Raw genomic sequence first — 24,938 nt, 5'->3', positions numbered from 1 at the left:
TATGTTCCATGGAATAAAACCTATTTTTCCTTTCTTTTTAATTGGATATATCATCATTCTATGAGTTACAACATGCATCTCTACTACATTCCATTTATCTCATGAATCAGAATCCATTTTTTTTTATATATATCTGAGTGGATATAACATGCTCTATTCCCTTTGATTTCTAAATTCATCCGTCTCCCGTATGATCTATGTGATGAATGGAATGAAGTTGATTCCTTTAATTCTTAACCCATATTCTTGTAAGCCCATATAGCCGTATCCAATTCCAAGATTTTGGATCTATATTACTAAGGCCTATCATGGCCCATTTGAAATCCTTTTATAACCCATTAGGGAGCAGTCCCTAAAGTGTTTCGGTTCGGTCAGGCCCCAATCAGATTTATTGGGACCCGTATCATGGCATACGATATCTCATCCCTAGGCCAGATTTATCTCCATTCGATTAAAACCCAATTAGGCCTACTGATGGTTTTTAGTATATTTCTCTTTGATCCATTCCAAATGGATACATTATAAATTGTTAAGGCCCGACTGAATCAATTCACAAAAATTTACTAAAGCCCATAAGATTTCAAGATTACATCAATTTTGGTCATTAAGGATTAACCAAGCCCATCAATATTTTGCACCACTAGATCCCTTCCTACTTAAACCGATTAGGTTCCATATAGTCAGGCCTATGGCATTACAGCCCATCGACAGATTTGGATACATTTAACATTCATATAACCAGGCCCATCTTATTTGAATTAATTGGTTAGGACCCATTATATGAATAGACCTTAACACCAAATGATTTAATCCAATTAGGCCCGTCAGAAGCTCGTTATGAACTATAAAGAAGAACAACTCCTAGGCCATTTCATCATGTTTAGTTAAGGCCCAGTCAGGTCTATATTGCATTCACGTGGGAATCAATCCCTAGCTCCATTCCTATTCTAGTCTAGGCTAGGCCTAGTCCAGCCCACTTAAAAAATAAAATTTTGGGTTTTGCCTTTTATCTTTTATTTTTCTTTTATATTTGATTTTTTAAAACTTTTTTTTTCCTTTTGATTTCAAAAAATGGTTTTTCATTGCCATAGACAGACGGTTTGGACCTAATCATGGTCTTTAACCCAAGTCACTTGGCATACATTAACCGGCCCTAGGAAACCATTCTTTAATCGATCGCATCTTGAGTTAAGCCCGTTGGACCTTGGGATTCCATATCTCTAAGACATGCATATGAGTTTTCAATCAAAACCCACCGTCAGTATATCATCCCAATCCCCTCCCAATCACTTGGCTTTTGTATAAAGCCTATCAAATAAATGGGTTCGAATCCGAACACAATTAGGTCTTTACTTCTTCACAAGCCTCCTCCCTAAGCTTCCTCCCTAAAGCACATCATTTGGTGGTGGTCCATGTGACGAGCTACATATATGAGTCACTTTTCTTGCATATCGAAACACTCTATATCAGCTAGTCCGGTATATGGGTATCCCTAGGGCCGTACATTCCCAACTTGTCAATGCAAGTTGGGATTCCTATCTGCAAATATTTTATCTAATATCTATTTTTAAGTTTCAATCACTCTTCTTGAGTCTGCATCCAAAATAAACCAAGAGGTCAAAATGGTAATACCTCATAGGATCCTGGGCATTAATTTATAACCCAATATCGAGATTCACAATAGGCATAGAATAAGTTTCGATCAACCTTTCCTAATCAATCAAATTGGATTTTGTGATCGATATATCTGGCCTATACTCTCGTGTTCAATTATCCATTATTATTTATGTCTTGAATTTCTTATTCAGTTATTTGTTTATTCATTACTATTCGAATACGTCATTGTCATCATAACAGTAAACATAGGAATTTGACTTAGGATGACACATGCCGTAGTATCTGCCTAGCATAGGAAAGTGACCATTGTAGAGAATTGTTTAGGGTTTAGGGAGACCAATCTCTTTGATTGGGCAGATCAGGTGCCTAACACCTTCCTGATTTGTAAAGTGACACCCACTCAGAATCTTAGGAAAAGTCTGATGCCTTATCCAACGATTGGAGTCTAGATATCTGTTCCTCTAAAAGAGGAGAAATACTTTTGGGTCCTAGGCCCTTCACCTAGGTGGCGACTTCCTTTTTGGTTCAATGAGTCTTCTCATGGCATCAGTGTTACTCATTGATTAGACCATCCCATTTATACACCGTGTATGACCATACGGTTCGATCTCGGTCCAATCATCCTGGACCCGAGAGACCTCTGTTGTCTCTACAGGGGTTCGGTCCCCAGTGAAGTCGCCACTGTAGACGGTGGGTTTTGATTGAGAGCCCATATGCATGTCTTAGGGATATGGAATCCCAAGGTCCAACGGGCTTAACTCAAGATGCGATCGATTAAAGAATGGTTTCCTAGGGCCGGTTAATGTATGCCAAGTGACTTGGGTTAACGACCATGATTAGGTCCAAACCGTCTGTCTATGGCAATGAAAAACCATTTTTTTAAATCAAAAGGAAAAAAAAAGTCATAGAAAATCAAATATAAAAGAAAAAAAAAAGATAAAAGGCAAAACCCAAAATTTTATTTTTTAAGTGGGTCTGACTAGACCTAGACTAGAATAGGAATGGAGCTAGGGAGTGATTCCCAAGTGAATGCAACATAAACCTGACTGGGCCTTAACTAAACATGATGAACTGACCTAGGAGTTATTTTTCTCTATGGGTCATAACGAGCTTCTGACGGGCCTAATTGAATTAATCCATTTGGTGTTGAGATCTATTCATATAATGGGCCCTAACCATTTAATTCAAATATGATGGGCCTGGTTATATGAATGTTAAATGTATCCAAATTTGTCGATGGGCTCTAATGCCATAGGCCTGACTATATGGAACCTATTTGGTTTAAGTAGGAAGGTATCTAGTGGTGCAAAATATTGATGGGCTTGATTAATCCTTAATGACCAAAATTGATGTAATCTTGAAATCTTATGGGCTTTAGAAAATTTTTGTGAATTGATACGGTCAGGCCTTAACAATTTATAATGTATCCATTTGGAATGGATCAAACAGAAATATACTAAAAACCATCAGTAGGCCTAATTGGGTTTCAATCGAATGGAGATAAATCTGGCCTAGGGATGAGATATCGTATGCCGTGATATGGGTACCAATAAATCTGATTGGGCCTGACCGAACCGAAACACTTTAGGGACTGCTCCCTAATGAGCTATAAAAGGATTTCAAATGGGCCATGATACGCCTTAGTAATATAGATCCAAAATCTTGGAATTGGATACGGCTATATGGGCTTACAAGAATATGGATTAAGAATAAAAGGGATCAACTTCATTCCATTCATCACATAGATCATACGGGAGAGAGATGAATTTAGAAATCAAAGGGAATAGAGCATATTATATCCACTCAGATATATATAAAAAAAATGGATTCTGATTCATGAGATAAATGGAATGTAGTAGAGATGCATATTGTAACTCATAGAATGATGATATATCCAATTAAAAAGAAAGGAAATATAGGTTTTATTCCATGGAACATAGCACAGGGATATATTTCTTGAAATAAAACATATACTCATTATCCACAGATTGGGGATATCCATCATTTTCAGAGATATAAGATCAAGATATTAAGAATGGACTTTCACAGAGGTTATGAGAAGCAAACAGTTGCACATTTCTTTGTAGATCTAAAAAATTTGGCCAAGAATACCACTGATATATGCAATCTCTAGTTTAATCAAGACAGAGATCATGGAGAATATACATTCAGAGACTTAAAAATACTAAAGTAAACGTAATATTGGCCGAATCAAGAAATAGAGATCTAAAAGATTTTCATATTCACATTGAATCCAAGAAATCAAGAAACAGAGGTTATAAGAACCATGAACTTATATTATATCCAATGAATTGACTAAGAAGATGGACAACAGAAATCAAAATTCATCGAATTCTTGGAGAAACACAAAATCAACATTAAAGTTTTCAAAGTAATTTCTAAAAAAATAGAGCATATCGATCATGATTTATCAATTCGGCAAAGGAAGAAATTCAAGGAATCAGAGATCGTAGAACACATACAGAGACATTTATCCATATAGATCGATTATGCTTTACCGATTTGACGAGGAAAGATTCAATCAGATCAAATCAAAGAATTTTAAAGAGAGGTCTAAAGAATTATACCTGAAATCCGGCAAGACTGCAAGAGTTTCGATCACTCTCAGTGGTTGCTCAGTGATTGCTCTCTTCGATTCCCAGCAATCGATCAAGGCACAAAGGGATGGGGATTCATTATTACAAACTTTGAAATGAAAGAAAATAGAATTACAAAAGAGGATTACAGAGATCAAAACAAGAAAAATAGTGGGAGATATCAAGATCTTTGACTGAGATTCAGATCGGTCACTGCTTCAGATGTTCCAATCTCTGGCGAAGTAGATGATCGATAGCTGAAACGCCGTGATAATAGCCGAAAATTCAGGTCAAGATCTCCGATCCCTATTTCTCCTCTCCGTTTTCTTTTTTTAGAAACCCTAATTTCTCTCTGTTTTTCTCTTACTCTCCGTTTTTCTCTCTTTCTGGAACGAAGAAGTGAGAAACCTAAAAGAAAAATCTCTCCCAAAAGCCCTCCCCCCCTTTTAGAATAAAGAAATCGAAAAAATGAGAGAGCGAGAACCTTTACGGTTTTGATTTGCTTTATATATATTTTTATTCTTTTTGTCTTTTGTCTCTTTTTCTCTTATTTTGTTTGTTTTGCTTTTTTCTAATTTTCTCCAAAATACCCCTTAAGTACCTAAGATTTCTCTTTTTGCCCTCTTTTTTTTTGGCTTTTTATTCTTCTTCCTGAACTACCCCTCTTTCTAAGAATGATTTTCTCCTTTGATTCCTAAAATACCCCTCTTTCTTTTATTAAAGGGTAAAGTACACGTATCCCCTATAATGCACCCAATATTCCTTGTACCCCCCAAAGCGGTTCAATATTCCACGTACCACCTTTCAATATTCTACGTACCACCCCTGCTTTACACCACAAATGCCAGATAGGTCAAATCCACTAAATACCATCGTTAGATGCCAAAATTTTGACCATTTTACCCTTTGCTCCATTTTCTTAAATCTGAAAAGACTTAATTACCCTCACTTATTTGTTGTCCTAAACTAATTGAAAATGACCATTTTACCCTTTGTTTTATTTTTATAAATGAAAAGACCTAATTACCTTCATTTATGTATTACCCTAACCTAATTTGAAAAGACTATTTTACCCCTAAATATTTTTTCCCAAAAACCCCAAAATGCCCTCATCTTCCCCAAATCATCATCTTCTTTTACATACCCACCACCACCACCACCACCCACCATTGGCTTTGGGTTCTAAGACAAATGCGAGGAAAAGTGCCATCATTGTTGCGGAGAAGAAATCGAGTATCGAAATGGTCGGTGAAGATGGAGTATCGGAAGTCAGCGGCGGGGATGAGAAGTTTTGTGGTGGGAAGGATCTCAACCATTCGATTAGGGGTGAGACGGTTCTTGAGAGACCCAAAGATTTGTTGTAGGCGAATCGCTCAAACAGCAATGGAAAATATAAACTTAATTAGGGCTTTACTCTTTCTGACGGTCAGTCCCTCGACGGCGAGTGAGCATACGACCAATACCCATGAAAGCCTTTGAAACAGCGAGCTGAAGTTCTGCAAATGAGAAGCAAAGGTAGAACTTCCCCTGTTTGCTGGTCTATGTTGGAAATTGCAGAACTAAAGCAGCCAGTCGTTCTCAAAAAATACAATTAGGTTTATATTAATCTGATCATTAATTCCAGTTGGGTTTCAGGTAAAACCAATTGGGTTTCCACAAATTTCTGATTTTCTATAAAAAAAAACGTGATATTGATCTGTTTTTTGGAGGAAATGGGAGAACCAAGAACGGACAAATAATGCAATAGAGAATCCATTTTTCTCTTCCTCTATTGGATTATTGACTCTATTACAAGCTGCTCAAACTCCAACTGTGTTCCATCGCCATTTATTTCTTTTTGTCAGGATTCCTCTCATATCTGATGAAATACTTTCATCTGGGCTGCTGAATGATCTAGTTGTTTTTTGCAATCTTCTACTTCTAGTTCAATTTTTTCTGTCAGGTTTCCTAGGCAGAGTATCACACCTCCATCCTAGACAAGGAATATAATACATTATAAGGGGTGACTAGGATGACACGTGTCATCATACTAAGCTGCCCGGATCACTAACACAGTGTCCCAATGCACAATCATAGCCAATATTAAAGAAATATAATATCAGAGTGCGGAAAGGGAATATTACATTCCAAAAGATCAATAGTTTTGCGGAAGCGTATAAAATCAAATAGTTACAAGATGTTCAAAGGCTAAATGATAAATACTGTAATTAATATATTTTTCATGACCATCTAATAACTATCAACAAGGGTATAAAAGTAAATGTTTATACATGGGCTTTAAGCCCTAAAATAATCAAAAAAGGGACAAAGTCCCAACCATCATTATGCCCTGTAGGCAACATCATTTCAAGGACATTGATCACGGTGCTCCTTCGCCACTAGCATCATAATCTAAAAAGTGTGTACACGAGGGGGTTAGCTCCACTAAGCCAGTGAGGGGATGGGGATGCACAAACACACAAATCACATAGTCTAATGATGCATGCATATGTTAAATAAAATTTTCACCTATCATCACAACTAAGTCAAAGGTATATGCTACTGTGACAACTTGGGCAATACTGTGGGTCACTTCTATCATCGCCACAATGAAACCTCAATTGTCACTTGGGGGCCTACGCCGGACAAAGCCACCAAAATTTCCCAGTGGCAGACCCCTTGATAACCATCACTACCATGACTGGCTTTCTCTCATACCACAGAATCCGGGCTCTGGTTATCCAACACCTAAACCCCTGTTGGCAAGGGTCATAGCATAAGGGTGCAAAGTCCTAGCCGCAGATATACTACATGCAAGCCCTATCGTCCCGAGAGGTATTCCGGGCGCATCAACTTTTCATCTGGTTTAGCACCCGGGTACCAGCACAGCACGGCGCATATAGTTCAATATGAAATTCAATCAAAGATATTATATATATAATCCAGGGTTCCGGCACCGGCATTCACCGACACCGCAACCCGATAAGAAATGGAAAGCAACCACAATATTATCATATCAATCATTTAATAAAGTATGCAAATGCACAAATATGCTTAATAAATTATACTAATAGCATGATACACAATGCAAAGATTAGTAACAAGCTCAAACAATCAAACCCACTCACAATATAAGTTATGTCCCAAAGTTACAAGTTATCGCCGCGATCAAGTAATATGCCACAAGATGAGAATTTTAAACCTAAATAAAGAGGGAGAACAGGGTTAAATAAGTAAAGGAAAAGATCCTCAAAAAGGTATCCCACAAACCTTTTAAGTATAAGGTTCCAAAGGTAGGACGGTTTTATGGGTGGTCTCATGCCCAATTCCTAAAACTACATGTAAATCCTAGATTACCAGGGGCTCAGGAAGGTCTCTACCAAGCGCGATTTTAAGGGTGATTTTTCTTAGAATATGAAACCGCATGTAAAACCTCATACCTGCAGGTCTGAGATTCAAGGGATTTCTCACCAAGGGTTCCATTTTTAAGGGGTTTGAAGGCAAGGAAACACCAAGGAAACTTCCTCCTTGGCCCATTAGGGTCCTAAGACCTCATTAGGTCCGTATATCCCAAAGGATTCAAGAGAAAAAAGCAAAGAGAACCTAATTTAGGGCAGTGAAGTAGTGAGCCTTAGGGCTAATAATGGAGTGAAAGAACTCCACAATAGTCTAGCATAAAGGTTCCAATCAATCCTTGGGTTCCAAGTGGAATCCTAGGCCAAGTCTTTCCCATTTTCCAAACCCCAAAAGCCAAAAATAGAAGAAGGGAAGAGAGTTTTAATGGCTTACCTACCCCAAGGTAGAGAAGCTCCACGTTGAGGGCTCCATAAGGTGAGGTTCCAAGCCTCCAGCCAAGCTTTTCTATTCTCCTTCCTTATTTTCCTCTCCTTTCTTCTTTCTTTCTCTTCTTCCCCTTCTTCCCACGTTTTTGGTAGGAGGAGAAGTAATGAGAAATGAATGCTTCTCCCCCCCTTTTGTCTTATTTATAGTAAGTGATTTGGGTCCTTTAAGTCAAATGGGTCATGAGAGCTAAATGGGTCGATCCACTGGTTTTAAATAGAAAAGAACCCAATAAAGGATGGGTCTAATTGGTTGGGCAAGAAATAGAATAAAACCCATTCTTGGGTCAAATAAACTTAAATGGACCACTTAAGTTAAATGGACCACCCAGGTTAAATGGGTCACCAAGGTTGGATGGGTCATTAAGCCAAATGGGCTATTTTAAGTTAAATGGGTCAACCCATTAGTTCTAAGTAGGAAATAAGATTATTAAAGAATGGGGTCACATGATATGGGTATAAGCTCTTCACATGTCTCCCCAAGGCATGTGGGACCCACAAGTGAAATATTTCCCACTCAACTAAAATAGCTCGGGCGGTTCAAACCTTGATCCGCACTTCGAGGACATCAAGAAAAAGGATAAATAAATAAGTCAAGGGCTAGAACTTACTTCTCCATTGTCATGGTTTGTCCCCCATGACCCCGAATAGTTTTCTCCATAGGCAAACCCGTACTGTGGTCAATAATTTTGTAGCTGGGTTTGACCATCAGTGAGAACAGCTCACCAGCATATATAGCAGCGATAATTACACGTCATAGGAAAGAAATAATAATTAATTATAATCCCGGGTGTGGGTGTAACACCCCCCACCTTACAAGAAGTTTCGTCCCCGAAATTTGAGGCAGCTAGGGTCTCAAGAGATAAGGACTGTTGAATAACAACATCCCAATCACCCACATCTTAAGCGAAGTCAAAGGTCGGATCAAGATGAGGCAGTGCCTACATGGCACAACAAGTCAGGTTCTACAATTCTCTTTTTTTTCTTATAGGATTACATTACCACAAGGGTGTGGTTCACAATAACCCCAGGTTCCATTGGGTTAAGGGTTAGTGGTTACAACACTCTAGAGGTAACATAAGGCTTTACACACTAAACTAAGCCACAAGGAACAAAATCTCCCTAGGTCTTCCAGATCAGGTGATACCACTCTAGCCTTCACTACTTAGGTCATTCTTGGGTTACAGGATTTAACCTGTCCATTTTCCAACATAGGGTTTACATTCTGAAGGCTTTCACATCTGGTTGTCTCATTACCTAACCCAACTTTAGAATGATTTAAAATATTAATGGAATCTCCTATTGTTCACTCCCAATACGGAGGAAACACATTTGGTGATCCATTACCCCATTCATATCTATCATTGGAGAAGGTCTTGTCACATCATTCAGTTTCAGCTTTTACAATCTTTAAACCTACTACACAGTTATCCCATAGGGAAGAGTCCACATCAGTCCTCTTTCAAGGACCAACAACCTTTACTGGCTTTTGTCCAAGTCAACTCTTTAAACAAGTCTCAATAATTTAACCTACTTGGTCATTAAATTCATTATTCATTACCCTAAAGTTTGGTCAACCAAGGTTAGGGCTCCAATTAGTTACACAGCAAGGTCGAGGTAAGGTTATACTTATAGTACCATAAATTACATAGGTTGCCGGCCTTTAGGGCAGCATCAGATGCAAACACAGTTGTAGGCAGGGTCTTGCATCTGCCCTTGCATTCGATCATGGCATGTCACAAATTTTGAAGGTGTTCTTTAACCCAATTTGTCCCACTTGGATTTTTAAGCCCTAAGGACAAGGGAAGGGGGTCCTAGGGTCCACTAGGGCCTGGTTATTTCATTAAATTCATTGGGCGTAGAGAACTCAAGGGATTGAACTCTCAAAGGTCACGTTCTAGGGTTTTGAGTAATGAAACCCAAACTCCTAGTCACACAAGTCCAAGGTTCTATGGGATATCTATATATATTTATATATTTTATTTTCACACCAATACATACGCATAACTTTAATAATTACATTCACATCCCTATGAATATATCTGTCATCTAGATCAATCCACAAGAACAAGAGTTCTCAGGTATGGTTCGCTAAGTCTTTTTTTGGAAAGTCAAATCACAATGTAGGACTTTCTCTATGAGTCTAAACAAGGTTTGGATAAACCAAGTAAAGTTCAAATAGAGTCGTCACTAGCTTGAGGTGTTATGAGTGACTTCCAAATACACGTGATCTTTATGGCTCACTCAAAGATACCAATCCAAATCAGCCTATTACTTTCCTTTCTTAATACCTACCCATAGGTCTAGATTCTATGCACCCCATTAAGGGTCTCTACCCGTATAGGTTTAGGTTTCCCTATCCATAAGGTTCGGGTCTTTAAATTCACAGGGTCTAAGGTCTTCATCCTCAAGGGTAACTCTTCTTCTTTTATGTAAGAGGGGAGTCACAGCGGTCACCAATGCCTACTAGTTCTTATTAGCTAGCCCAGTCGGGTACTAGTCCTAACCTATTTCAATTTCAAGGTATTAACTAGACTTAAGTGGTCCACACAAATGGGTCACATAATAGGGGTGTCCGATCTAGGGTATAGGCACATAATCATCACATATAGGTGTTGTCAAAAGGTCTCCAAAAAATATATGGGCTTAGAATCCTAAAAGAAATCGGGCGGAGTGGCGAGCGGCATTAGCACTCCGGGTGCATTCGTGGCTCCTCCGTGAAAATAGGGAGCGGACTAACTGGCGGATGTGGAATACGAATCCGTTCGTTCATCCAGTCTTAGAAGTCTCAATGACCGAGAGGATTTAAGTCGAACGGATCTACAGACGGACACATGAGTGTGGATCCGTTCGTTGATCTGCATAGTTTTAAAATGATAATTTCAAGTTTTGTACGTAGCGGATTCACGAGTGGATCCGTTCGTTCGTCTGTTCGCAGAATTTTAACAAAATAGAGCGGCGAGTTTTAAAACTCATTTTTGGCTCAGAAAGGGACATAACCGCAGGAGGAAAAGCTCTACAGGGACTTCCGTTCAAACTCCCCTTTGGTGGTTTTCTTGTAATCTCAAGCCTCAAGGTTCAACTCTCACTTGTTCAAGATATGTCTTTCTTCTCATTTCTACTTTCTCTTTTCTTGGATTTGGGATGAATCATCTCAAGTTGCGATCATGTCTTGATTTTGCTTGTAATCTCATAGCCATGTACACCAAATCCATGCCAAATCGACTGAGACTAGGGTTTTTAGGTGTAAACCAAGCCCTATTTGATCGATGGCACTAAGCTGTTGGATCCTTGTTTGATTATAGCATCTTTTATAAATTTCCAAGTCTCTACACGCACTTAAGACATTATTGCTATATCGTCATGCCTAGTTGAACTTCACTTAGATTATGTCTAGGTTTTTGGTTGTGGTAAAATCCTTAATTCACAATATTTTGGAAAAACTCTTTAAGTTCAAAATTAATTCTTTTGCATGTCATATAATCTCATAGAAAATTATCACATTGTCTTATCTTCAAGCATATTCTCTTGTATACATGATTATTGATAAAATCCTTGGAATCTTTCCTCTTTTTCTCAAATAAATAATTCTTGTCTCTTGTTGGGGTATTTTCATCTAATAACTTGCTTGTTTGGTATTGGTTGGGATACAAGGTAGCCAAAAGCACATGTTGTTCACATTGATCTCATTATTCACATCCATGCACTAGGGATCTCACATAGCTTTTACATGTACATTGATCTTATTCATTTCTCTTCACTCCAAACATCTTCCTATGGTTATCATGTCTCATTTTCCTTATATGCTCTTGCCACAATACAGTTCCCAATTCTTGTAGACATTTCACTTCTATAATTTTATTTGCCAAGCATAAAGCTTAAATTACCGGGGTAAGATAGGTCACAAGGGGGGTGAGGGAAATAACAGATGAAGGTAACAAACACCAAAATAGATTGGTTAAACCAAACAGGGCCAAAAATCCTTTCTGGCTTGGGCAGTTTTTATGCCTGGTTCTACTCAAATATGAAACCGTAGGTAAATCCACCTGAGACTGAAACCAGAATAAACAGCCTCGGCTAAGCATGGATTTTTAGGTGGTTTTTACCTGGGTTGAAACCGTATGTAAAATCGTTGGGCCTTTTTCTTTAAATTTAAAGTCCGCAATTTAAAGACTCATTTCCCTCCTTTCAAAACACAACTCTAAAGCTCTGGAGAAATTCCAACCGCGATCGTACTTGCTCTCTCCTCACTTCTTGGTGGATTTTGGTGCTCCAAATTACTCCTCAACAACATCCAATCGCATTCAGGTAAGATCTCTCTCTCTCCCATCGATTTCTTTCTCTTGGAGAAACCCCAAAACACGATTTCAGATTTGGAAACTTGGGGTTTTTGCTTCATTTTTGCTTAGTAGGCTATTTGTAATCTAATCTTAACCATTTTCTCACCATAAGCAACCTATACAAGGGCTTTACTTAGAGTCACTGTTTTGCATAAAGCATTACTTTCTAGACATAATATGGCCATCAACCTCTATCATGTATGATTGCATTCACATAGTGGTCATGCATTCCCATTTTTTCCAACTTCTTAGATCACAATTTGATAAAATCAAAATTTTCTAGCCTAAGAATCCCGCTGTAATTTAATTGCTTTGGGAAAAGAATCAAAGGATAGGTTTTAAACCTCATAGATTTACATTGATCATCCTACTTAGGCTTTAGCATTCAAGGTACTAATTTGTTATCAAACTTAGCTTTTGGTTGTAGGTTAAGAGTATCCAATGGCTCCAAGAACACGACGTGCACGTGTTGAACAAGTTGCACCAACTGTCTTAGATCCACTATGGTTTCAAAAGATAGAGGACCAAGAGCTTTACTGAGACTACTTCCGCTTTAAAAATATAATGGAAGGGCACGATGTAGTGTTGGATGATCTCAAGGCTTTCAAAATGGAGCAGAGATTTGAGGAATTGGGGTGGATCAACATTCTCAACCTTCCTGAACCATACTACCCAAAACTCATCCAACATTTCTATGCAAATCTGGATATCGAGAACCTGGGCATACAAAATTATCGGGTTATTTCATATGTCAAGGGGGTCCTTATACCCTTCACAGTAGTACAGTTAGCGGGGATTCTTAATGTGTCTATTGGGGAAGCGAAGACCTATTGCTTGCCGTGAAAGAACCCTTATACCTTCATCAAGCGGAAGGTAGTGGAATTCTGACGTCCATTAGGCGGCGGAACCTGCAAGTGGTGGATGGCTTTGATGAGGTCACAAAGCAACTCTCCGAACAGACTTGGCTCCTAGAGGGTGTCGAGAGTGGGGTAGATGACATCAACACCTTTCTTAGTCGCAATGGTGGCAGTGGTGCAAATGACTATCTCAACTTTCTCTTAACAAATTGAAGTTATCTCGGATCAGTTATTCTAGTTCTTGTCTTAGGATAGATATTTGTGGAGCTCTTTTACTTTTCTCTTTTTAGTTTTTCCTTTTCCCTTTTGGAAATGGTGGACTTGTATATTTAATCTGAGATAAACAGAATCAAATGTTTTGAGTTGGAACAGATGATATCTTACATTTTGAGTTGGGAAAGGCACAGTTATGCCGAAGTAGAGAATCTGGAACAATTATGGTGGTTAGATTTGTATCTTTTTTATTAAGCAGGATGGAGTCATATGTTTTTTTTTTTGTTGAAGTGGATGAAATCATGAATGTTGAAATGAGAAGGATATGGTTACCTTTCAGGAAGATTTAGAATAATTGGATATTTGTAATTAATCTTATATATATCTCTATGTATTTACTTAATTCTCTCTTGTTTAAATCATTGTTGACAATTGTGCTTAGTTATAATTGATTCATTATTGTTTATGAATTATAACATATAATTGCCTATTTATGACCTACTTAAGACTCAACCAAGCAATTAAACAGTTGTAGCTTAACAGCCTATGGTTCAAGTCCTAAGTTTCATGTTACCTATTATCTTCTAAGTCCTTGTTTCACCACAATTAGTTTTCTCCTATGTTTGCACACCATCATTTATGTTCTTAAAGATTTTTAGTTTAGAACCTAATTATGGAGAGTAAATCAAGAGTCCGCGAGACTGTGGTCGGTGCAGAGCATCATTGCTCTGATACCACTTTATCACACCCCCATCCCAGACAAGAAATATAATACATTATAAGGGGTGACTAGGGCGACGCGTGTCATCTTACTAAGCTGCCCGGATCACTGACACAGTGTCCCAACGCATAGTCATAACCAATATTAAAGTAATATAATATTAGAGTGCGGAAAGGGAATATTACATTCCGAAAGATCAATAGTTTTGCGGAAGCGTATAAAATCAAATAGTTACAAGATGTTCAAAGGCTAAATGATAAATACTATAATTAATACATTTTCCATGACCATCTAATAACTATCAATAAGGGTATAACAGTAAATATTTATACATGGGCTTTAAGTCCAAAAATAATCAGAAAAGGGACCAAGTCCCAACCATCATTATGCCCTGTAGGCAACATCATTTCGAGGACATCGATCACGGTGCTCCTCCACCACCTGCATCATAATCTAAAAAGTGTGTACACGAGGGGGTTAGCTCCACTGAGCCAGTGAGGGGATGGGGATGCAGAAACACACAGGTCACATAGTCCAATGATGCATGCATATGTTAAATAAAATTTTCACCTATCATCACAACTAAGTCAAAGGTATATGCTATTATGACAACTCGGGCAATACTATGGGTCACTTCTATCATCACCACAATGAAACCTCAATTGTCACTTGGGGGCCTACGCCGGATAAAGCCACCAAAATTTTTCAGTGGCAGACCCCTTGATAACCATCACTACCATGACTAGCTCTCTCTCACACCACAGAATCCGGGCTCTGGTTATCCAACACCTAAACCCCTGTTGGCAAGGGTCGTAGCATAAGGGTGCAAAGTCCTAGCCGCAGATATACTACATGCAAGTCCTATCGTCCCGAGAGGTATTCCAGGTGCATCAACTTTTCATCTGGTTTAGTATCTGGGTACTAGCATGGCACGGCGCATACAGTTCAATATGAAATTCAATCAAAGATATTATATATATAATCCAGGGCTCTGGCACCGACATTCACCGACACCGTAACCCGATAAAAAATGGAAAGCAACCACAACATTATCATATCTATCATTTAATAAAGTATGCAAATGCACAAACATGCTTAATAAATTATACTAATAGCATGATACATAATGCAAATATTAGTAATAAGCCCAAACAACCAAACCCACTTACAATATAAGTTATGTCCCGAAGTTATAAGTTGTCGTCGCGATTAAGTAATATGCCACAAGATGGGAATTTTAAACCTAAATAAAGAGGGAGAACAGGGTTAAATAAGTAAAGGAAAAGATCTCCCAAAAAGGTATCCCACAAACCTTTTAAGTATAAGGTTTCAGAGGCAGGGTGGTTTTATGGGTGGTCTCATGCCCAATTCCTGAAACCACATGTAAATCCTAGATTACCAGGGGCTCAAGAAGGTCTCTACCAAGCGCGGTTTTAAGGGTGGTTTTTCTTAGAACATAAAATCGCATGTAAAACCTCATGCCTACAGGGCTGAGATTCAAGGGATTTCTCACCAAGGGTTCCATTTTCAAGGGGTTTGAAGGTAAGGGAACACTAAGGAAACTTCCTCGGCCCATTAGGGTCCTAAAACCTCATTAGGTCCGTATATCCCAAAGGATTCAAGAGGGAAAAGCAAAGAGAACCTAATTTAGGGCATAATAGGGTAGAAATCCTAGGTCTTCCAAATGGAGTGAAGTTGTGAGCCTTAGGGCTAATAATGGAGTGAAAGAACTCCACAATAGTCTAGCATAAAGGTTCCAATCAATCCTTGGGTTCCAAGTGGAACCCTAGGCCAAGTCTTTCCCATTTTTCAAACCCCAAAACCCAAAAATAGAAGAAGGGAAGAGGGTTTTAATGGCTTACCTACCCCAAGGTAGATGAGCTCCACGTTGAGGGCTCCACAAGGTGAGGTTCCAAGCCTCCAGCCAAGCTTTTCCATTCTCCTTCCTCCTTTTCTCCTTCCTTCTTTTTCTCTCATTTCTTCTTTCTTTTTCTTCCTCCCCTTCTTCCCACGTTTTTGGTTGGAGGAGAAGTAATGAGAAATGAATGCTTCTCCCCCCCTTTTGTGCTATTTATAGTAAGTGACTTAGGTCCTTTAAGTCAAATGGGTCATGAGAGCTAAATGGATCGACCCACTGGTTTTAAATAGAAAAGAACCCAATAAAGGATGGGTCCAATTGGTTGGGCAAGAAATAGAATAAAATCCATTCTTGAGTCAAATAAACTTAAATGGGTCACTTAAGTTAAATGGGCTACCCAGGTTAAATGGGTCACCAAGGTTGGATGGGTCATTAAGCCAAATGAGTTATTTTAAGTTAAATGGGTCAACCCATTAGTTCTAAGTAGGAAATAAGATTATTAAAGAATGGGGTCACATGATATGGGTATAAGCTCTTCACATGTCTCCCCAAGGCATGTGGGACCCACAAGTGAAATATTTCCCACTCAACTAAAATAGTCCGGTCAATTCAAACCTTGACCCACACTTTGAGGACATCAAGGAAAGGGTAAATAAATAAGTCAAGGGCTAGAACTTACTTCTCCATTGTCATGATTTGTCCCTCATGACTCCAAATAATTTTCTCCACAGGCAAACCCGTACTGTGGTCAATAATTTTGTAGCTGGGTTTGACCACCAATGAGAACAGCTCACCAGCATACATGGCAGCGGTAACTACACGGCACGAGAATGAAATAATAATTAATTATAATCCTGGGTGCGGGTGTAACACAAAGTGCAGGACTGTGAATGGGTTGCACCAAGTGATAGATACCAATAAGGAAGAAGAAGAATAAGAAGTGGGGTGGGTTGTGCACCAGCAGGGTTGGCGGCGGAAGAAGAAGAAGAAGATGATGGTGGTGGGCATGTAAAAGAAGATGATGATTTGGGGAAGATGAGGGCATTTTGGGGTTTTTAGGAATAAATATTTAGGGGTAAAATAGTCTTTTCAAATTAGGTTAGGGTAATACATAAATGAGGGCAATTAGGTCTTTTCATTTATAAAAATAAAACAAAGGGTAAAGTGGTCATTTTCAATTAGTTTAGGGTAACAAATAAGTGAGGGTAATTAAGTCTTTTTAGATTTAAGAAAATGGAGCAAAGGGTAAAATGGTCAGAATTTTGATATCTAACGGTGGTATTTAACGGATTAGACCTATCTGGCATTTGGGGTGTAAAGCAGGGGTGGTACGTGGAATATTGAAGGGTGGTACGTGGAATATTGAGCCACTTAGGGGGGTACGAGGAATATTGGGTGCATTATAAGGGGGTACGTGTACTTTACCCTTTATTAAAAATGGTTTTCTCTCTCTTTTTGTAACGTCTCAGGACTTTTTTTATTTTTCTCTTTATTGTTATTTTTTGAAATATTTTTGTGGGCAATTTTAGGGTGTCTACAGTCACATTTCTAGAGGAAGAAATGTTGGCCAAGAGGTCTGAACCTGTAGTCATTAAAGAGTTATTGGATAGCTCAGGAACTTCACTTCTACAAGAGAGACCAATTGACATACCCGCTGAAATACCAACACCTCAAGAACCTCGACGCAGTGGGAGGACTATTAGACCACCCACTAGGCTTACTCTTCTTACCGAAGAGTAGCAAACAATGGAAGAGTTCCACATGGTGTCGGTTGAATCAGATGATGATCCGATAACATATTCTAAGGCTCTTAAGGATGCTGATGCCACTAGGTGGCTAGACGCAATGCGCTCTGAAATTGATATGATACATTCCAACAAGGTCTGGACTCTGGTCGATCCACCACTTGGCATTAAGCTGATTGGATGTAAATGGTTCTTCAAGAGGAAGAAGGGTGCGGATGGAAAGGTTGAAAGATTCAAAGTGAGACTGGTGGCAAAAGGCTATAGCTAGAAAGAGGGTATAGACTATGAGGAAACCATTTCACCAGTGACGATGATGAAGTCCATCAAGATTTTATTGGCTATCGCTGCATACTTTGATTATGAGATCTGGCAGATGGATGTGCAAATTGCATTTCTGAATGGATTTCTTCAAGAAGAAATCTACATGCAATAGCTAGAGGGGTTCTCTTCCTTGGAGGAAGAAAGTAAGGTATGTAAATTGCAGAGGTCCATTTATGGACTGAACCAGGCTTTCAGAAGCTGGAACATCAGGTTTGATCAATCAATCAAATCTTTTAGTTTTGATCAAAACATAGATGAACCATGCGTTTACAAGAAGATCAGTGAGAGTGTAGTATGTTTTCTTGTTTTATATGTAGATGACATATTACTGATAGGTAACGATGTGGGGTTCTTTCATCAGTGAAACAGTGATTGTCCACAATGTTCTTGATGAAAGACCTTGGTGAAGCTAGCTATGTCCTTGGGGTCAAACTCGTGAGAGATCGCCGAAAAAGGATGCTAGGCTTGTCACGGGCTACCTATATAGACAAAGTCCTAGCTAGATTTAGCATGGAGAACTCCAAATGGGAAAGTGTCCCTTTCCAACATGGAGCCAGTCTTTCCAGATCTCAATGTCCTCAGTCTCAGACGGACATTGAAGAGATGAAGAGGATTCCCTATGCCTCTCAGTAGGGAGTCTTATGTACGCTATGTTGTGTACAAGGCCGGACATTTGCTATGCAATAGATATCGTAAGTCGTTACCAACCTAACCCTGGACGAGAGCATTGGAGTGCTGTCAAGAATATCCTTAAGTACCTGAGAAGGACTAAGGATTATTTCTTGGTTTTTGGATCTGATCAGTTGTCAGTTCTGGGATACAAAGACTCATATTTCTAAACTGACAAGGATGACAGAAAATTCACATCTGGGATGGTATATCTAATGGGTGGAGGTGCCATTCTGTGGCGAAGTGCAAAACAGAAATCTACAGCCGATTTCACTATCGAAGCAGAATACCTTGTAGCTTGGGATGCATCAAAAGAAGGTTTTTGGCTGAGGAAATTCCTATCAGATTTGGAGATTTTTCCTGACCTTGTTAAGGGCCCTATTCCCCTGTTATGTGACAACAGAGGGGCCATTGCATAAGCTAAGGAGCCTAGGGCTCATCAGAGGAACAAGCATATGCAACGAAAGTATCACCTCATCAGAGAGATTATCTAGCAGGGCAACGTGAGTGTCTCCAAAGTGGCGACAACTAAAAATGTGTCAGATGCCATGACAAAGGGTTTGTCTCCTAGAGTGTTTGAAAAACACATGGAGGACTTGGGTTTAAAATGTATGAAAAATTGGCTTTAATGTACAAGTGAAAGATTGTTGGATTTATGTGTCCATCAAACCCGATTCGGTCCAGTTCAATCCGATTTTACTTTGTATTGAACCTTTATACATTTTGGTTTAATATTATCACATGCGATATAAACTTTTTGAGCATTATGTGTCCGTAAGTTTTACTTAAAATGGTAGTCACGACTAGGGTTTGGGTTGGGCACCCTTATCATATGATCGTCGCATTGGGTATGCCTAGACATGTGATGTCAGGGTACGCATGCGAGTACTCACATGATTGATGTGTGTATTAGCAAAGAATCTACTTTGTCGATTTCCTCATGTATTACTGCCAGATGTAGGAAGGGATAGACATGTGTCATTGACACCCTTTACCTGAGGGAACCCTGTCGCTGTAAAGTGTAATCACATTCTTTGGTTCATCAATGACTGAGACTCAAGTGAGTCAAAGCTGGTGTTCTGGGAATGCGCAAACACTTTGTGAGTGAAGGGGTTACTCGACATGGTCACTACTGCCCGATTAGGGAACACCAAGATTTAAGTTGTCTGTGTATGGTCGGATCGGAATCTAGATCCAGTGCCATTTTGGAAATGGTTTTTGCAAAACCTATTTTATACAAAATAATAGATTATATGTAGTTATTTGAATAAAGTGTTTTATCGAGTTTTGTGGGACCCGATCAAATACACAGACCCTCTTATATGGACATGTACTATGGAATGAGATTTGGCAGTACAAGTGTACATGCCCTAGATTCCATAATGATGGTGTTGATTAGTGGGGGGGGGTTGTACATGATAATTTATTATCATGTTGGGAGTTATTTAGAATTTGCTAAAATAATTGGTTCTTTATTTAATTAATGGATATGGTGCTAATTATAATTATCCATAAATTAAAATAATTAATTAATCATAACATTCCCTATTAGATTCTGCTTCTTTACCAATTAGAAGCACTTTGAGTTTAAACAGAACAGCCAAACAAGGAGAGAGAGAGAGTCTCTCACTGCAATTTTATTTTTTCCATCTAGGGTTTTAGAAAACCTAGTGTTATAAAAACACAAAAAACGCAGACGGGGGCACCAGTGCTCCACGTTTTTTGCTGCCCCCCCTCTTGGATGGTTTTTGGTTCCCCTCTCTCTCTTATGATCTCTTCTTCTCCTTCTTCTTGCTCTCTACTTTGGTTGAGAGTTAGGATTTTGAAAACCCAGATCTATGCTTTAAGAACTGAAGAGCATCTATGATTGACTTGAAGAACCTTGGCTGCACCATTGGAGGTTCAGATTTATTTGCTTGGAGTGCTCATCGGAGGAAGAACCATTGTCTATTGGAGGAGTAACACTTGAGGCTCATCAGGTTAGCAATTCTATGTTAATTCCTGTTGATTTATTATATTGATTATTCATGGGATGTGAAAGTAACCCGAATCGATTATTTTCCACTGCGCATTCGGGTGTGGGATGGATCCCTCTATCCATGAGATGGAATGGGAATGATTATTCTCTATGACATGGATCCCAATAATTTCATGGGACGTCAAAAGGATGGACTGGGCATTGGTTTGTCATACCAAACCCTAATAGGGTTCCAGTAGGGCACCATGGGCAACCATGAAAAACCCTAAAATTGAAAATAGGATGCCCAAGCCAGATTAGGGTTCCCTAGGGACAACCTTGGAGTCCCTAAATTACAAAACTTGAAACATAATTTTTATTGGTTTACCAAGGTGAACCACCATGATCCCATGGACCGTAGGATTGACCTACAATAAGGATGTAGGGTTTCTTTCATCGGTAAAGCAGTGGTTGTCCACTACTTTTTTGATGAAAGATCTTGGTCCAACTATATCCTTGGGATCAAACTCGTAAGAGATCGCCAGAAAAGGATATTAGGCTTATCATAGGCTACCTATATAGACAAAGTCCTGACCAGATTTACTATAGAGAACTCCAAATGGGGAAGTGTCCCTTTCCGACATGGAGTCAGTCTTACGAAATTTCAATGTCCTCAGTCTCAGACAGACATTGAAGAGATGAGGAAGACTCCCTATGCTTCAGAAATATGGAGCCTTATGTATGCTATGTTGTGTACGAGGCCGGACATTTGCTGTGCAGTAGGTATTATGAGTCATTACCAGTCTAATCCTTGACGAGAGCATTGGACTGCTGTCAAGAATATCCTAAAGTACCTGAGAAGGACTAAGGATTATTTCTTGGTTTTTGGATATGATCAGTTGTCAGTTCTGGGTTACACAGACTCAGATTTCCAGACTGATAAGGATGACAGAAAATCCACGTTTAGGATGGTATATCTAATGGGTGGAGGTACCATTGTGTGGCGGAGTACAAAATAAAATTCTATAGCCGATTCCACTGTCGAAGCAGAATACCTTGCAGCTTGTGATGCAGCAAAAGAAGGTGTTTGGCTGAGGTAGTTCTTATAAGATTTGGAGGTAATCTCTGACCTTGTAAAGGGCCCCATTCCCTTGTTATGTGACAACAGAAGGGCCATTGCACAAGCTAAGGATCCTAGGGCTTATTATAGGAACAAGCATGTGCAGTGGAAGTATTACCTCATCAAAGAGATTATCTAGCAGGGCAACGTGAGTGTCTCCAAAGTGGACACGACTGAAAATGTGTCAGATGCCATGACAAAGGGTTTGTCTCCTGCAGTGTTTGAAACACTCATGGAGGGCATGGGTTTAAAATGTATGGGAAATTGGCTTTGATGTACAAGTGGGAGATTGTCGGATTTATGTGTCCATCAAAATTGGTTCGGTCCGGTTTACTTTGTATTGAACCTTTTATACATTATGGTTTAATATTATCACATGCGATATAAACTTTTTAAGCATTATGTGTCCGTAAGTTTTACCTAAAATGGTAGTCACGACTACGGTTAGGACTGGACAGCCTTATTATGTGATCATCTCATTGGATATGCCTAGACATGTTGATGTCGGGGTACAAATGCGAGTGCACAATATGATGTGCATTGGAGAAGAATCTTCTTTGTCGATTCCCTCATGTATTACGGATGAGATAGACATGTGTCACCGAGACCCTACACCTGAGAGGACCACGTTACTGTAAAATATGATCGCATTCTTTGGACATTAATGATTGAGATTCAAGAAGGTCAAAGCCGGTGTTTTGGGAATGCGCAAACACTTCATGAGTGAGAGAGTTACTCAACATGGTCACCACTACTTGATTGGGGAACATCAAGATAGAGATTGTCTGTGGATGGTCGGATTGGAATCTAAATCTAGTGCAGTTTTAGAAATGGTTTTTGCAAAAGCTATTTTACATAAAATGATAGATTATATGTAGTTTTATTGAAGAATTTTTTATCGTGTTTTACGGGATCCGATCACGTACATAGACGCTCTTGTATGGACAGGTTCTATGAAATGGGGTTTGGCAGTACATGTGTACATGCCCTAGATTCCATACTGATGATGTTAATTAGTGGTGGGTTGGTATATAATGATTAATTATTATGTGAGGGTATAATTAAAATTTGCTAATTAATTAATTGTTTATTTAATTTATTGGGTAAGGTGCTATTTTTATTTATCTATTAAATATAAAAGAAATAATTATTTAAACTATTCCCTATTAAATTCTGCTTCTTCACCAATTAGAAGCCCACCAGGTTTAAACAGGTTTAAGTCAAAGATGAGAGAGAGAAATGGACCCTCACTGGGATTTATCCAAACAGAGCTTTAGAAGCCCTATCTATTTAAACTATAAAATAATGTGGAAGGGGGAACCCCATGTCTTTTTCAGCCTTGTGCGTTTTGGGTGCTCCCCCCTTCTTCCACGATTTTGGCTCTCTCTCTCTCTCTCTCTCTCTCTCTCTCTCTCTCTCTCATTCTTCTTGCTCTCTAGCTTTTGAGAGTTAGGGTTTTGGAAACCCAGGATTGCTCTTGAAGATTTGAAGAAGAAGATCTGGTTTTGACTTGGAGAACCTTGGTTGCACCATTGGAGGTTCAGCTCTGTTTACCTGGTGTGCTTGTTGGAGGAAGAACCACTATCTATTGGAGGAGCAACACTTGAGACACATCAGGTTAGCAAGTTTCTATTAATTCCTTTTGTTTTAATTATATATTATTCATGGGATATGAAAGAAATCTGAATCGATCTCTTTCCGTTGCCCATTCGGGTATAGGATGGATCTCACTTTCCATGGGATAGAAAAGAGATGAATTTTCTCTCTCGTAGGGATCCCATAATTTTATGGGACAAGAAAGAGAAGGATTGGGTAATGGTTTTATTGTACCATACCCTAATTGGGTTACACCAAGGTCCCCATGGGTGACCATGGGCAACCCTAAAATTAAAATAGGGCACCCATGGGCAGCCATGGGTTAACCTAGGAGATGTAAAACCTAACTGGTTTATAATTGATTGCCCTAGGGTCACCATGGGAGACCATGGACTGACCCAGATAAATTCAACCACAGGTTTTAGACATGATCCCATGGACTGCTATTTGACTAACATTAATAAGTAGGAATACCAGCACCCTCATATGTTAGGATTATTTAAGGTATGTTCTTAACATTCCCAAAAGACATTTAAATTTACAGCCAAATCTTTGATGAAATAGTATATAGAAAATTACTTGGACACCCCCTAGACTATGACCCTTTTGCTTACTATCCCCAAATTTTCAAACAATTACTTGACACCCCCTGAAATCTGATGGTGTTAGTCTGCTATTAGTGTTTAATTTGAAATGTCCATTTTACCCTTATCTCCTATTCAATAGAAAACAGTGAAATTGACAGATGTACCCCCCTTCTCCTCCTCCTTCTTCTTCTTCTTCCTCCTCCTGCAACCCCACCACCCCTACCCCCTATTGCATTGCATCTGCCGCATGACTGTTCAAACAATTACTTGAACAGACCTTGTACTGTAATGCCCAAACCAGGTGTCCCTATTCGCAACCTCACCATCGTCGGCGCCCACCACCTATTTGATTTGTTTCCTCTCCCATTGACCTCGCCGCATTTCATGTCCACCACCATCAGAATGGGGAACCCAAAATAATGAACCCTACTCCAAAAAGTCCAGAATTATAAAACATCCTTGGAAATGATGGACCCCACGTGCAATTTCCCTCAGAACAGCAAATCCCATAAATCCAGGTGCCCATCACACACTACAACCCTAAAACCCTGTTTTTCTCTTTTTGCTTGATTGGAATTAGAGTTAATTTGAGCAAACATCAACTTTGATTTTCTTAACCTAGACTCCAATCTAGGTTAAGAAACTACTAGTTCATCACAGCAAGCATGGGTAATCTCTAAACACAAACTACTAGATTCATTTAGTTTTTTGAATACCATATATCAATTAAAAACAAAATTAGAGATAAAAGAAATGCTAACTGATGAGATGATTACAGTAGTTTCCACTTCGTAGTTCTTGATTCTTAGACTTCAGAAATCTTTGAGCAGCTTCCGAACCTGCTCAAGCGTCACAAACAGAACCACAGTAAAGGGGCCTTGCCTTGATATCATGGGAATAAAACCCCTATACAAAGCCACTG

The 24,938-nt window shown here is 39.0% G+C and overlaps 1 long non-coding RNA gene across 1 annotated transcript; it reads left to right on the top strand.

The window, feature by feature from the left end:
- Positions 1 to 871: 871 nt before the first annotated feature.
- LOC122660782 lies at positions 872 to 24,938 on the top strand. The gene is made up of 4 exons (XR_006332787.1): positions 872 to 883; positions 5,787 to 5,788; positions 22,558 to 22,564; positions 24,826 to 24,938. It is a non-coding gene; the product is annotated as an uncharacterized LOC122660782 (long non-coding RNA).

The sequence above is a fragment of the Telopea speciosissima genome, chromosome 5 (assembly GCF_018873765.1).
Source record: "Telopea speciosissima isolate NSW1024214 ecotype Mountain lineage chromosome 5, Tspe_v1, whole genome shotgun sequence".
Classification (NCBI taxonomy): Eukaryota; Viridiplantae; Streptophyta; class Magnoliopsida; order Proteales; family Proteaceae; genus Telopea; species Telopea speciosissima.
This window is presented reverse-complemented; position numbering and strand designations above follow the sequence as displayed.